This window comes from Equus asinus, chromosome 4 (assembly GCF_041296235.1).
Source record: "Equus asinus isolate D_3611 breed Donkey chromosome 4, EquAss-T2T_v2, whole genome shotgun sequence".
NCBI classification, from domain to species: Eukaryota; Metazoa; Chordata; class Mammalia; order Perissodactyla; family Equidae; genus Equus; species Equus asinus.
The window spans coordinates 52,739,565-52,754,330 of record NC_091793.1 but is presented as its reverse complement, the minus strand read 5'-3'; the positions used below and the strand labels follow the sequence as shown (position 1 = coordinate 52,754,330).

General features: G+C 35.4%; 1 protein-coding gene across 1 annotated transcript in view; it reads left to right on the top strand.

Moving 5' to 3' along the window:
* The window catches only part of NAV3 (neuron navigator 3), a 775,925-nt gene that overhangs the window by 409,541 nt on the left and 351,618 nt on the right, over nt 1-14,766 (top strand). The gene's annotated exons all lie outside the window — the stretch shown is intronic.

Below are 14,766 nucleotides of genomic sequence, written 5' to 3'. Positions count from 1 at the left end.
TAAGCAGAGGCAGTTATAGAAGGAAGGAGAAACCGGATCCCATGGAAGGGATTAAAGGACTGGGGAGAAGCAGTTTGTAAACTGAGAAAGCGAGTCCTCAGTGGCACAGGCCTACTTTTCTCCTTCATTAGACTGGAATTGCCCATTAGTGGGACTCACCTGTAATTAAAAACCAGCAACAGCAAAACAGTAAAATACTGGATGTGCCAGCTTTAAAACAAGTTCAGACTGTTTCTAAGCTTGTTCATGGTTTCAAAATGTTGATGAGAATGCTGCTGCTGCTGCTGCTGTCAATCAGTGAGGTTGGAAACTTCCAGATCGTCTTGAGTGTGAATCCCCAATTTTGGGAGTGGAGGAGATGTTTTTCATTTTCTCACGGAGTTGAGATGTATGTGGCAAGATACACTGACTTTGCTATCATTTAAGTTGGCACTGTTAAGAGTGGGGTCCTTGAAAGCTGTCAGGGGAGGGAGCTGTCATGAACATCGGAGTAAAGCAGTGTCGTAGACAAGGGGGTGAGCACTAATGATGGAAGGGTTACACACTTCTTGCGTTTTAGTCCTGGCTCTATTCACTACAAGTCAGGCATTCTTAATTATTTCAAAGTAAAATTTTAGGCTGAATAAATAATGTAAAAAGCAAATTGCAGACAGTAAATTTAATCATAACTCACTGTTTAGCTCAGTGCAATATTTTATTTATGGCATTACAGTTACTTATATTGTTTATATTGAAGCAAATGAGGATCTCCTTGGATCGGGAGAGTACTAGAGTGGGCAGGATGCAATTACTTTAAAAATGCAAGTGTTGAAACTTGACTGTCTTGTCCTGTGCAGATATTACTATGTTATTATGCTACTATTTTCTCATTACTAGAATTACAGCATATATATTTTCAGAAGCACATAGTAAATATTGGCCTTTCCTTTTAAATATTTGAGTAGGCTAAGGGTCTCTACTATGATTACATAGGTTAAATATAATGCATTAAAAAATTGAATGGCTTTCCAAGTTATCGTGTATATCATCTCCAGTAAGTTTCAGCTTTTAAAATTCCATTCTAGTCTTGTATAATTATCACTTTATATTAGAACATCTTCGTTCTAATATATGTAAAATGTGGTCACAGCTTCCTGAGATGTCATAATTCATCAAATCTGTTTTCCCCTATATCCCATCTCCACATCCTTTCTGAACTGTACACTGTAATTTTTAGATTGCCAAGTGTGATCTATCAAAACTAGAACTTGGGTGTGGTGCTTAGCAATTTTTAGATATTCCAATAAAATAATAATCTGATGTCTATGTAAAACTGGATAATTTTCTATTGATATTTTATGGTATTTTGGAACCTCTTAATATATGAGTATATACCAGGGGAGGAAAGAAATTGAAATGCATTATATTTTGTCAAGCTGTTACCGCACAAAGTGGGAGTTCTCTGCCTAATGTGCATTAAAAAAAAAACAAACAATTATTATGGCATCAGCTTTTGAGAAAGAAGAGGCTTTATTGTGAGGTTGACCAGCAAGGAAACAGGAGGCAACACTCTCAAATCTGTCTCCCCCGTTCAGGGTTTGGGGTGAAATTTTAAACGTTAGAGGAAGCGGTCTGGTACACACAAATCCTGGTGGGGCAGGTTTCAATTGGAGGGCTTTAAACAGTTATGGTATGATGTGGAAGGGGCTTTCACACCGGGGCTTCCTAGACAAGAGAACCCTCGCTGCTGATAAGAGTCTGACTTTCAAGTTGTATTCATGTTCCTGTCCTTCGGTTCCATTGGATGGAGAATCTTTTGTTCTGGTGCCATTTCAAGTCAAGATGTCCTCCTCTGTGCATGCTCTGGCTACATGACTTGCGAATTTTTGACCCTCCTGAGAAACCTTCTGTTGATAAGGTGGGGTCACTTTGAACTGGTCCTAGAGGGCCTGTGGTCACAAAGCTAGTCTCATAAATCAAATGATTTTAGAAGACATGGAGTAAGAACAGGAGTATTGAGGAAATATAAGATACAATTTCAAAAGCGAGAAGAAAACTGATGGGAGAATAATTAAGAGTGAATTGGTGGAGATTTGTGAATAATTACAAGGCATGTTAAGGGACAGATGAATGTGGTATTCATTGGAAAGGATTAAGAATTAAGACAGTAAAAATACTAGAAACAGAAAGTGTGGACACATAGACTGTTTCTTTATGATGTACTGCTATATCAATATATCGTCTAATGTATTCATCTATATTTTCAGACTAGTTGACTACCCTCTGCTATGATCAATATGTAAATAAGTTTTACCTCAGTCAGAGAAAGTGCATTTTTACAGAGAGAAGGAATTTGTCAGCCTTCTGAAAAGTGAATATCCTGGAAAACCACTGTTCTTATTTTCTGGATGGAATTGGTACCAGATCAGTATTTTCAGATAGGCTCTAGGATGATGGCATTTATTTCCCTTTGCTCTCTTTCCTGTGAGTTTTATCATTCAGGACTATCCATAAGTTTTTTATCCAAGGCCAGCACAAAGGACTAGAGAAATGGAAGGTGAAGCTCCTGTGTAGGTGCCTCTGACAAGCACTGTTGTCTGCATCACTCTCGAGTGGTTCTGTCTTGTTCCCTGCACGCCTCTGCACCTGATAGGCATTGAACATCACTCACAGACACAATATCTTGTCCACTTAGCTTTACGTTTACTTCATTTGGTTGTTGCCACCCTTCCTCCCCCTTCCCAAAGCAACAATGAAGAAAAATTTTCTATCAATAGGCAAATATGTAAAAGGTTATTTGAAATAAATAATATGGGTTTAAGGTTTTATGTTTCAGCTCAGTTCTAAATGCTTTATGATCTCTAAACTATGGAGAGAATGTTGACTGTTTCATAGCGAACATTTTAAGCTCAAAGTTCAGAGAGAGTAGTAAAGTGCTATGTATGTGTTAAAAACTCTCTGAATTCTTGCTGACTGAGATTGGGCAAAGATGTGTCTGCAGAGCTGTTATTTTACCTGCTACAATCCAACTTGGGTTGTCCCTTTTAATTTCAATTTTTTCATTCTCCTTTCCAATCTATTATACTCTTTCTGTCTCCTAGGTGACTATTTACTGACCCTTAATCCTAACTTACTACATTTACTTTGGTGATCAATTTTTGGAAGGATCCTTATAGGGTCCCAGACGCTGAAGAAGAAATGATACCAATAAAATGTAAATGAGAGAGAAAGCAAGTAAGCAAGCAAACTTTAGAACTTATCTAAATGGAGCTCACTGTTTTAAGATTGCCTGGAATTGCTGTCCCCTGTTTAAGATTCACTAGTAATTTTACTCCTTTATTGAATATTCTTTGAAGAAGTAGTAAGTCCTGTTCTTTGCCAGAGACGCTTTATTTAAATAAATCCTCTGGAGAAAAACTCAAGAGGAAAAGCCGCTGAGTTTACTTAATATAAAAAAAGTTGCTCTTTTTTTTCTTTAGTGTTTCCTTGATAGCATTGCTTGTTGATTAAAATGCTGTCAAAGTTTTAGTGATTCTATCAAGACCACACTCTGCCTTTTTACTGCAGAGGCAAATGTTAACCTCTCCAGAGGTTTCTCTAGCAAAGCATTTTCTCCTTTTCAGCTCTTAGCATTGCCAGAGGTGCAATTAAATGGTCACTTCACCTTCTTCTAATTTTTGAGGCATGTTATTTTCATTGTTTTTCTTGTTTGAGCAGTTACGGTCTCCATATGCTCGTTATGTAAGATTGCTCTTAAAACCCAGGTGAGAGATGCAAGCTGGTGGGGACGAAAATCACCAGTGGTCTCCCATTTATCTCATTTTAGCCATCAAAGGTAAATTCAGTTGGGCAAATGTGTTTCTAAGCATCTTTCAGTGATCAGGCAATATTTCTGTATAGTTCCTCAACAGCGTGAACCTTACAGGTATAAGGTTCTGTATCTGTAGAACCTTAATAGCTTTGGGCTATTGAGATAGTACTTTTTAGATAAGGTACAACCAATAAGCAGATGAATTAGAAGCTGAGGTGTGGTGCAATAAATATAGGTAGAAACTAGGCTTTTTGTGTGGCGTGGGGGAGAATGTAAGGATTTCTTCCTGATGAATATAAACAAAAACAATTTCAAGGAAAATGAGAATTTAATCATTTAAATAACTTTTAGTAAGCCATCGAATTGAATTGAATTTATTTTTCCTAATGTTTTTCTTAGAGAAATCCCAAATATCCTGTTTCTTGAGAATCTGGGATATGTACAGTGGAAAATGCAAATATGCCATTATTGCAGAAACAATTGTAGAAATAAAACTTCTAGAATGTGCATACTTTTGGGTCTGGTTTTTAAAACTGTCTTATGAAAATGATATATTTCTAATGAGCAACTTTAATAGGAAACAGGGAAATTGGCTTTATGGGAGAAGGTCTATCTCATCCAATTAGAATTATGAAACTTTCCAGTTATGTTTGTTCAAAGTGTTTTGTTTGGTTTTGTTTGCCTGTTTTTTGTCAGAAAGTGTGGAAAGTTAGAAAGTGTGGAAAGTTGGCGGTGTTGTCCCCAGGACTAAGAGTATGTGAAGGCTAATACCCTTTGTTTTCAATGACCTCATGTAAAAGTTAACACTTGTGTTAGGAAAGTCTGGAGTAAATCAGTACATTTGTGAGATTTCAGGTTAGTATCTGATGATCTCCGTCAGAAAGTGTGTAGAGGAGACAAATAACACATTACCTTTCGTCTTTCGTCCTACCTGCATTGGAGAGAAAAAAACTTTTGTTCTATTAATTCCAGAAAGATATGTGATAGATTTTCTTTTACGTCTGATAAAGAATGCAAAAATAAGTGTATTAATTAGTAAGCCAAGTTAAATTAGTGAAAAGTCAAATTAGTGTAAAAGTTGACAAATTGCTCATTTCCCTGATTTTATATTCCAAGTTCATATGTGATATGTATTATGCCAGTTGTTGATAGATTTCAGCCCATCCCATTTTCAGCAAATCTAGTGGTACTTGATTCCATTTTATTTTGGGTCTGCGAATTTTCCCTCATATTCTTAAAATCCATTGCAGGCATTTCCAGTGACTAAGGAGATATCTGTCAGTGATAGTGGAATTGATTGATTTCAAAGCTTCTTGTTGCTATTATAGAATTTGGCAAAGAGAGGACTCATGGCAGCAATAGATGTTTCTGGGAACCTTCTATGAGACCAGTGGGAACCTTATCAGTATTTTTGGTGGTTCCCTCTCACATCACCCCCTTTTTCTTTTTTGTCTGAACTGAATACTAACATAGCTATGGTATAAATTGCTACCTATCCTGAAAGTACAAGACTTGACTAATAATGAGGATTTTTAAGCTGAGGTTGCAAAGAGTCAAACTTCCTCTTCTATTAGATGACAACTAGTTTATCACTAGGTACTTAATAATAAGTTATCAGCAAATTTTTCTTTATTCTCATTTTTTTTCTAAGTTTGTGGAATCTTTTCAATTCTTTAAGAATGTAGCTATTGAATTAAAAAAAATATAGACTGAAGTTTCAGAAAGCAAATCTGGATAACCATTTTTTTTCTATACTCATCCTTGTACACCCCTGAAAGCTTATAAATAGTTTGTGGATGCATTTTAGAAGGATAAAAAACAGAATTTTTTTGTAAAAATATTTAGCAAGAGAATAAGTGTACATGGGGAAAAAATGAAGAAAACAAAACATCTTAGTCTTAACCTAAATTTTCAACTTTGTTAAAAATTAGTTCTTCATATACATCTTATACTAATGATAAAAAATTTCCTGAGTTAAGTCATCTTTACAGAAATCTGTCATACTCTGCCAACATTATGCTTTTACATTTAGCTATTTTCACAGTTCAGGTATTTAAAACAGGGAAGAGGAAGATAATTTAGGGAAACATATGTGTTCATAAAACCAATAATGATGTATATTTGATTTATATTTAAATATCAACATTTTAGTAAGAAAACTGATTGGAAAGGAAAATGGATGACAAGGTCAGGATGAATATAATATCAGTAAAAGGAAATATATAAAGATAACTATTCTGGTGAAAGCAGATAAAAAGGAAAAAGAAAACTTTGATGTATTCTCTCAGACTCTTCTTTTAAAGATTGTATTTGAAGATTGCATCTTTTGTGGTATATTTTCTATGTATTTCTGAATCTAATGGATTAGTGTCCCTGACAGAGAAACATGGTTTTCCAGTTATTGGTCTCATTTTATTTCTGGGCTATTGAGAAAAGAGCCATTGTGTACAGCTGGGAAGGTTGTGCACTGCACCACTCCAGATGCGGGAGGCACGACAACTGCAAATGATGGCCCTGGATCATGTTGGGGAGGAAAAATGTTTCCTCTACTCTTCTAGGTTCTTCTGGCTGGTGTAAGAATTAAATTGACATGAGACAGATTAACAGGAGAAAATCAAATTTAATTTTGTATGTGTGGGGGCTCCATGAGAACATAAGGCCAGCCAATAATCAGGCAATTGAGGCTTATGTGACATTTTTGAGCTAAAGAGAATGGGGTATGGGTCTGGGACTTCAAAGGGGAGGAAGACAATTCAAAGAAAGTTAAAAAGAGCAAATGGTTGGTAAACAAATGTATGCTGTTCCTGCAGAGAAGCCTTTCTTATGTAAAACAAAGTTATATTTGGTGATAACTCCCTTCTTGGTGCAGGCTCCCTATCTAAATTCTTTTGGGTAGCTAAGGGGGAGATAAAAAGAAAAACTTATTAAGTCTTCTGTTTCTTAAAAGCAATCAGCCTAAAATAATCCTCATGCCAAAGAGCAACATTTTGAGGTGGCAAATTTTGCTCCCCTATAATCGCTACTTTTGTTCAGTGGAATAAGCAGACGCTCATAATGTATGTATAATTTTATGTTGCTGACCAAGTGGCTGAATAAAAAGAATAGTGGGAGAACAATCCTTAGACCCTGTGTTTTCATTCTCACACTTCCTAATTCCCCATTCTTATTTCATGTCTTCTGGTAGGTTGAATAATAGGTGATCTTGCTGATCTCTTAATATTTCCCCTCCGTCTCTCTCTTTCTCATTCTCTCTCTCCCTCTCCCCCCCCCATCTTCCTTTCCCCCTTCACTCTCTTTCTCACTCACACACACACAGACACACACTCACAGCTGTTTTGAAATATCCCCAAGTTCCTAGTAAAATGTTGTATGATCTGATAAAGACCACCTTTGTGAAGCTATTGATTTGGGTGGGTTTTCTGGGTGGTCTCCTAGAATGAATATGGAAGTAAGTTATATCTGAAATTCCCTTCGCTGTAACTAAGGGAAATATCTCCTGATCTCAGGCAGCAATTAATTTAATTCACTTTTTTGGGTTAAAATCACAGGTGATTATATTGCTACCCAATGTTAAAATATAAAAATAAAGTTAGAAAGAGAACTTTAGAAAAGATTTCTTCTGAACTGCTGAAGGAAACCTGATTCACCCTCAGTATCTGAAATAAAGCAGGGGGTAGTTGACATTTTTACTCTGAATGTGTAAGAGCAATGGCTGTGTTTCATGCCCTAGGATTCTAGGAATGTGAGCTGTTAATATTCCTGCAAGTGGTATTCCTGCAAATTCTTTATGACTTCAAGGTACAACTTTTGCAAGCATCATTTTTATTGATATATTTTAAACAATAATGTTTTCATGTGTTGCCCCTTTTTATTTTAACCAATTCTTATTTATACATAATATTGAAAAATAGCTGAAAGTAATAAAAGTCACAAGGGAATAGTAGTAAAAGGATACTTTTATAAAATAGGGTTTTTGTATGTTGTTATTGCCTAAAATTATTTGGCTACATTTCCCAGGAACAAACTGTCATGACTTGGGTTAAGGTGCCTTTCTTTACCTTTAGAACACAGTGTATTTGCGTACATGTATGCCAAAAGGAAAAATTATTTCAAGTGTAACTATTTTTAACGTTGTTAGTGTCCTTTTCTAGTATCTCTTAGATTGGTAAGTTGTATGGTCTTGTTAGAGAACTGAAATTTATCTGGGAAGACGATCGAAGTGATTTTGTGTTAATAAAATAGCTGTCCTTTCTCCAGATGTGTGTATTTTTGACCCTGGGGGCTGAAATCCTAAAAGAGAGAGTATCAAGATGTAATGCCATTTCAAAGCTAACTACATTTGCTCTTCATTTTACTTTATGGTTAAGAGGCCTTCTGAATTGATGAATTTTATTTGCTCAATAAACTGTCTCAGTAGCATATTGTAAGGAAGCCTGATAGATTGTAAATGTATGCTATAGAGCAAATATACCCAGTTCCCACCTTTCCTGAGTTGTTCCTCATTTTAGTGGGCATTGCGTGCTTTACCAAATATCCCTTAACTGTTTTGTCATTGGCTCCTTTGTATTCATCACTTGCCTTTATGTTTTGGCCAGCTGATTTACCTTCTTTTCCCCTGTTCAATACCGCAAAAAAGGCATATCTTGGCTTATTGCCCCCTGAAATACACTGTATGGCTAATACTTCTCTATGATCAAATTTTTCCCAGATATCTGAAAAGAAATGCCAATGAGGATTCTGGCAAGAAACATTCTAAAACAGACTTTCAGTGTTTTAAGTGTTTAAAGCCAAATCTGGAAAATAGTTTTAACTCCATGTTCACTAGATCTTAAATTATTTTTTATTATTTGAATTTCCTCATTAGATCTAGAAAACAATCTAACCCAATCAATCAAACCTTTTTCAAGCTGTCAGTACAAATTATTTCTTCTCTAAGGTTTAAGGGAAATTTTCAGCTAGATGAAGGAGACTAACAAACCAACAAAGTTCTTAAGGTCTAATGTGAAAAACTAGTAACAGCCAATATGTTTTCAGAATGGAATGGAGAAAAAAGAATTAAGATCTGACTACTTATGCTTCTGACCATTATACGTTAACAGGGACCTCATAAACTCTCCTATCTTAAGCAACTAGAAACTGGACAAAAGTATATAAAACAATATTATCCAGGCTTCGGACAAAAGGCAGCACAGGTCTATGATAGCTGAGGGAAGGATAATAAAAGAGGAGTCCTGTTGTTGTGCCAGCTTACTTCCCGAAGGTGGTATCCAGATCACAGAGCAGGGAGGGGAACCCAAATAGAGTCCAGAAGTTGTGCTGAGTTATAGAGAGTGAAATCAAAGTTCAGGAAAGATTAGAGGTCTAAAATTTTTCAGAGTACCAGAAAGGAATGAAGTACAGGGAGAGAGAGAGAGAAAATGAATGAGAGAGAGAAAGAATGAGAGAATGCGAATGAACACTGGACCTCACAGTGGCGTCTCCCCCAGGGTTTGGTAGAGGACCTAACTGTACGTGTATGAGAGGAAACAAGCAAAGACCTAGGAAAGAAGCACCAGACAGGAGTATGACAAACAACCCTAGAATTCACACAAGTTTGAGAAGACTTTGTATTCTCCCCAGATAGAGTGAAGAGATCACTTAATACAGGAGGCATTTGTTAGAGTTCAGAAAAGTGTATTTCTACAGGACTCGTATTAAAATTAGCCCTAGACAACAAGCTGTTCCCCACCTTCTTTAACATAGCTTATAAGAAAGTCTTGAATGTAACTTAATTGTCTGCCATTACGAAGTCATACACTATTTGAAATCCAGCAGACAACAATGTGTAATTCAAAATGTCTACCATCCAGAAAAAAATTACCAGGCATGTAAAAAGCAGCATAATATGACTCATATCCAGGAAGAAAAAAAATCGATTAATAGAAACATACCCCAAAATAACAGAGATGATAAAATTAGTGGACAAGAATATTAAACTGTTATAAATATGCCCCATAAATTTAAGGAGGTAGAAGAAAATCTAAATATGATGAGAAGAGAAATGGTAGATATAAAAGATACCAAATGGAACTTCTAGAGATGAAAAATGCATTATCTGAAATAAAATATACTACATAGGATTAACAATAGATTAAACACCATAGAAGTAAACATTGGTGAACTTGAAAGCATAGCAGTAGCAGTTAATTAAATGCAAAATGAAGAGCCAAGAGTTAAAAAGACTTAAAGAGGGGCTGGCCCCGTGGCCGAGTGGTTAAGTTCACGCACTCTGCTGCAGGCGGCCCAGTGTTTCGTGGGTTCGAATCCTGGGTGTGAATATGGCACTGCTCATCAAACCACACTGAGGCAGCGTCCCACATGCCACAACTAGAAGGACCCACAACAAAGAATATACAACTATGTACTGGGGGGCTTTGGGGAGAAAAAGGAAAAAAATAAAATCTTTAAAAAAAAAACACTTAAAGAATAAACAGAACATTAGTAATCTGTGGTAAAAAAGAAAATGATCCAGCTTGTGTGTAATTGGAGTCCCAGAAAGAAAAGGGGAGGCAGGCAAATATTTTTAGAAATAAAAATTGTCCCAAATTTAACAAAATGATAAAGACCAATGAACACTGAACAGGAGAAACATAACGAAAGTCAAATTGCTAAAAAATGAGTCAAAAGAGAAAAATTGTAACAAAAGCTCGACAAAATAGATACAAAACATAGGAATAAAGATCAGATTTACAACAGACTTCTCCATAGAAACTGTGCAAGTTAAAAATAATAGAGTGGACTCTTTAAAGTACTGAAGACGGAAAATTGTTAACTTAGAATTCTATACTCAGAAAAAATTCATTTCAAAAATTGAGGTTAATAAATTCTCTTTCAGTCAAACAAAAGCTGAGCTGGTTAATCACCAGTAAGTCTGGAGTAAAGTAAATGTTATGGGAGGTTGTTCAGGGAGAAGCAAAATGACACCAGATGGGAATTTCCATCTATACAAAGGAAGGGAGATACGAAATAGTAAATTTGAGAAATAGTTACCAGAAATAGAAATTATGTGGATAAATATAAAATGTGTTTTATTCATTTTTATTTTTCTTTAAAAAGTAATTGACAGTTTAGAACAAAATAATAATGTGCTATTTTAATGTATATTGAAGAAAATATATGACAATAATAGCACAAAAACGTGAGGGGAACATGAAAATAAAATCTTATGAGGTTTGTACGTTATACAATCATGTGTCACTTAACCACAGGGATACATTGTAAGAAATGGGTTGTAGGAGATTTCATCATGCGAACGTCCTACAGTGCACTTACACAAACCTGGATGGTGTAGCCTACTACACACCGATGCTATATGGTACTAATCTTCTGGAACTACTGTCATATATGTGGTCTATCATTGACTGAAACGTCATATGCGGCACATGACTGTGTATAAAGTAGTTTAATATTATTTGAAGATATACTGTAATAAGTTAATGATTTAAATGCTAAATTATAGAACAGCCATTAAAAAATGTTGATACAACACTATCTATAATTAAACAAATAGTACAGATAAAAGGGAATCAAACAAATTTAATTGATCCAATGGAGGTAGGAAAGGGGAAAAAGAATAAAGAACAAATAGGAAACTAACGGTAAGATGAAGCTGGCAGTCTTAAACCAATCATATCAATAATTACATTAATCTGAAATGATCTAAATACTCCAATTAAAAGGCACAGATTGTAAGAGAGAATAAAAGATCAAGATGAAATTTAGCCAGGTTGGAATTTTCTTATTGCCTGAAACTCTACCTTGCCTTTGGAAGACAGTGTGTTTCAGGAGTCATTGCCACTTTTCCTTTTCCATTTGATGGGAAAAAATAAGTAATTTGTCGCATTTTAATTTTCAGGATTTTTCCCCAGAGTTCAGTTCTGTTAACCCTTGTGATCTGGACCAAACTCTTCAATTGTGCTTCTTGACCTTACCGAATAATTCTCAAGGCTGTTATGGTTCTTATAACACTAGTAGCTAACATTCATTGAGCATTTACTATGTGGCAGATTCTGTTCTAATGACTTCCTACATTTATTTCCTTTAATTCTCACAGCTACTTTCTGAAGGAAGTACAGTTATTTTTTTTTCCATCTTACCGACAGTGAAACTGAGACACAGCAACTTCCAAATTCACGCCACTAGTAAATGAGGAAGCAGAGATTTGACTACAGGCAGTCCACCTTTAGAGTCCATTTCCTCAACCGTCAAACTGCAAATCCTCTAAAATACAGATCTTAAATTTTAGTGTATAGAAGAATCAATTTATTTAAATTCAGTTCTCAGACCTCTCCCACTCCCATATGATTCTTATTTGGTGGGTTTGGGATGAATCCAGTAACCTATATTTTTAGCAAGCCCTCAAGGTGGGGGTTTGTTGAACTCAGTTTGAGAAACCCCATTTTCTGTGACTTTAAGCTAGTTACTTAATTTGTCAGGGCCTTTGTCTCCTATTCAAAGGTGATATCCTTTTAGGATGAAATGAGATGACAGCTCCTGGCACACGGTAAATCCTCTATAGTAAGTAAACTTGTTTTTGTTGCTCTTGGTGGTAGATGTTATTTCATGGAATTAGTCAACTTTGGCAATTATTTTGAACCCTATCCTTCAGTTGTAGTGAAATTATATTGTCTAATGAACAAAAGTCATTTCAAAGTGGAAAGACATCTTACTGAATGTGAACACTTTTTTCAGTTTGATTGTATCAGGAATCACAGTGTGTTCTGCTCCAACATCTGTTTCTAAAATACTAATTAGCTCACTTGTAATTGGTAAATATAGTTATGTTGGTATAATGTAGAAGTTGTGCAGCTTTATGTGTGATTTATTCTGAGCCAGGGGTGGCAGAATCGTCATAGTACGATTATAGCCTTGATTGGGAAGAGAAGCTCTCAGCTTTGATGCTGTATAGTCAACAGGAGCCCTTTTGGCTCAGTTTGAAGAAAATTTAAAAAAACAAATGTCTGTAACTGGGGCATACCCTTGCCTTGTGTGGGTCTTCAATATTTGTAGATTTCTCTGCCTCCTGTGCACGTTTCAATGGTGAGCCTATTGGCTCAGAGTTTGCCTTCCAACTGGATTTGTTCCACCAATTCTAATTAAAGTATTGCCAGGACTTCTACTCAATTGTTTTTTGTTTTTGTTTTCATTTTAGCTCTGGGCTAAGCTCCTTACTTGGGTGGTCCAAATTATCTTCCGAGATACCAATATTATTTTTGCTAGTGATCTGCTCCCAAAGTGGCATATATTTTGAGTGGTCTTCCCAGAACCTGTTCTCCCCACATGTCCTATTATTTTAGGTATGCCATTTTGTTTGCAATGTGAGCATTACAGGATGAATATATCTTCTCATATAGTTGAAACCCCATTTTGGGAACATGAACACCTCCAGCTCTGCAATACTGATAGTTTCTGGAAGGGAAAGTGTAAGTGGTTTGTAAATTATAAAGTAACTTCCTCAGAGTGATCATTTCATTTCTTTATCACCACTAGTGTTGTATTTGTTTCCTATTATCCCATTGTGTAAAGCCCACTTGGGTTACTTCTTTTAAAAGTTGGCAAGATTTCTAACTCGTATTTGAATTTTTTCTATGCTTATATCAGAAACATATAAATTTAACTTTACTTATTGGCTCTTTTATCTGTAAATTACTCCTTCTCACCTAAAAGAACGTAACAATTTATAGAGCTGGAAATAGTAGACAAGGAAAATCATTTCTTTACTATAGAGAGAGACTTTCTACAATAATGGTTAGGATTCTCATAAATGCCTCCATTTATTGAATGTCCACTAAATGTCCACTCATTTTTCTAGGATCATCACTTGAATATTACTAATTCTTAAAATCTTTGATAAATATAACATAGATTTTCTAAATAAAAAAACAGGAGTAAATCTGTCTGGTTCTTATAGAATTCTTCAACAGAAACATGAGGGATATGAAATCAAGTAATTTCCTGTTATTAGATAGGAAATAGCTATTGAAATCTCAACACTGTCCCATAAGTAGGTATTTACTAAATGATGGGGAAATTTCTTTGTGTACCCATTGTCTAAATGCAACTACTTTCAAGACAATAATGCATGTACATTACTTATTTTCTTATAAGCTTATCCCTTGCTTTTGTTAAAGATCCTGACATATTTTACCACAAATGGAACATGCTCTGATTGTAATAAAATAATTTTATGGATAGAACAGCATTGTTTATTGTCAGTGAGTATATATTTGGACACTTTTTGTGGATTTTAAGTTGGACTTAATGAACTTGAATAATAATGTTATTTTAGATTGTTTCTAAGATGGTTTTTAAAGTTACTTGAAATAGTACAGGCTCCGCCACTTTCTAATTGCATTATTTTGGTCAAATTACTCAAAAGAATCTGAGTCTTAGTTATCCTTTCTCTAAAGTGGAGAAATAAGTGTTCCTATTCTTGAATCATTCCACTGGTTAAGTGCGATCATGTAGTAACTTCTCTGTAGTACTTTCCACATATGTATTGGCTGGGAATATTTTTATCATCATAGTTATTAAATTTAGAAACAATGATTACTATATATCTAGTGCCCTGCCCCCTGTGTTTACTATATTTTCATAACCTATGCAGGCGTGGTCTGCTGAATGATTTAGCAGCTTTAGCTAGTTGCACTATTGCATGAATTTAACCTGATTTCATGGGATGAAACCGAATGAACACCACGGTTCATGGCTGTCAGTAGTGAAAAATAGCTGGAAATCAGACAAACAGCTTCATTGCTGAGATTGTTTCCGGGCTAAAAGTTCTTCCAACAGCTGTTTGTTTTGGCCATTAATCGTGTCCATTCTTTTTTTTTTTTAAAGCTGGGGGAAATACAATTTTCTTTAAAAAGAGCATTTAGGCTGGTTATTTCTGAAGTCAGGAAGAGCGCCTGTCCTTCCACTATTGTGGTCTTTTGGCT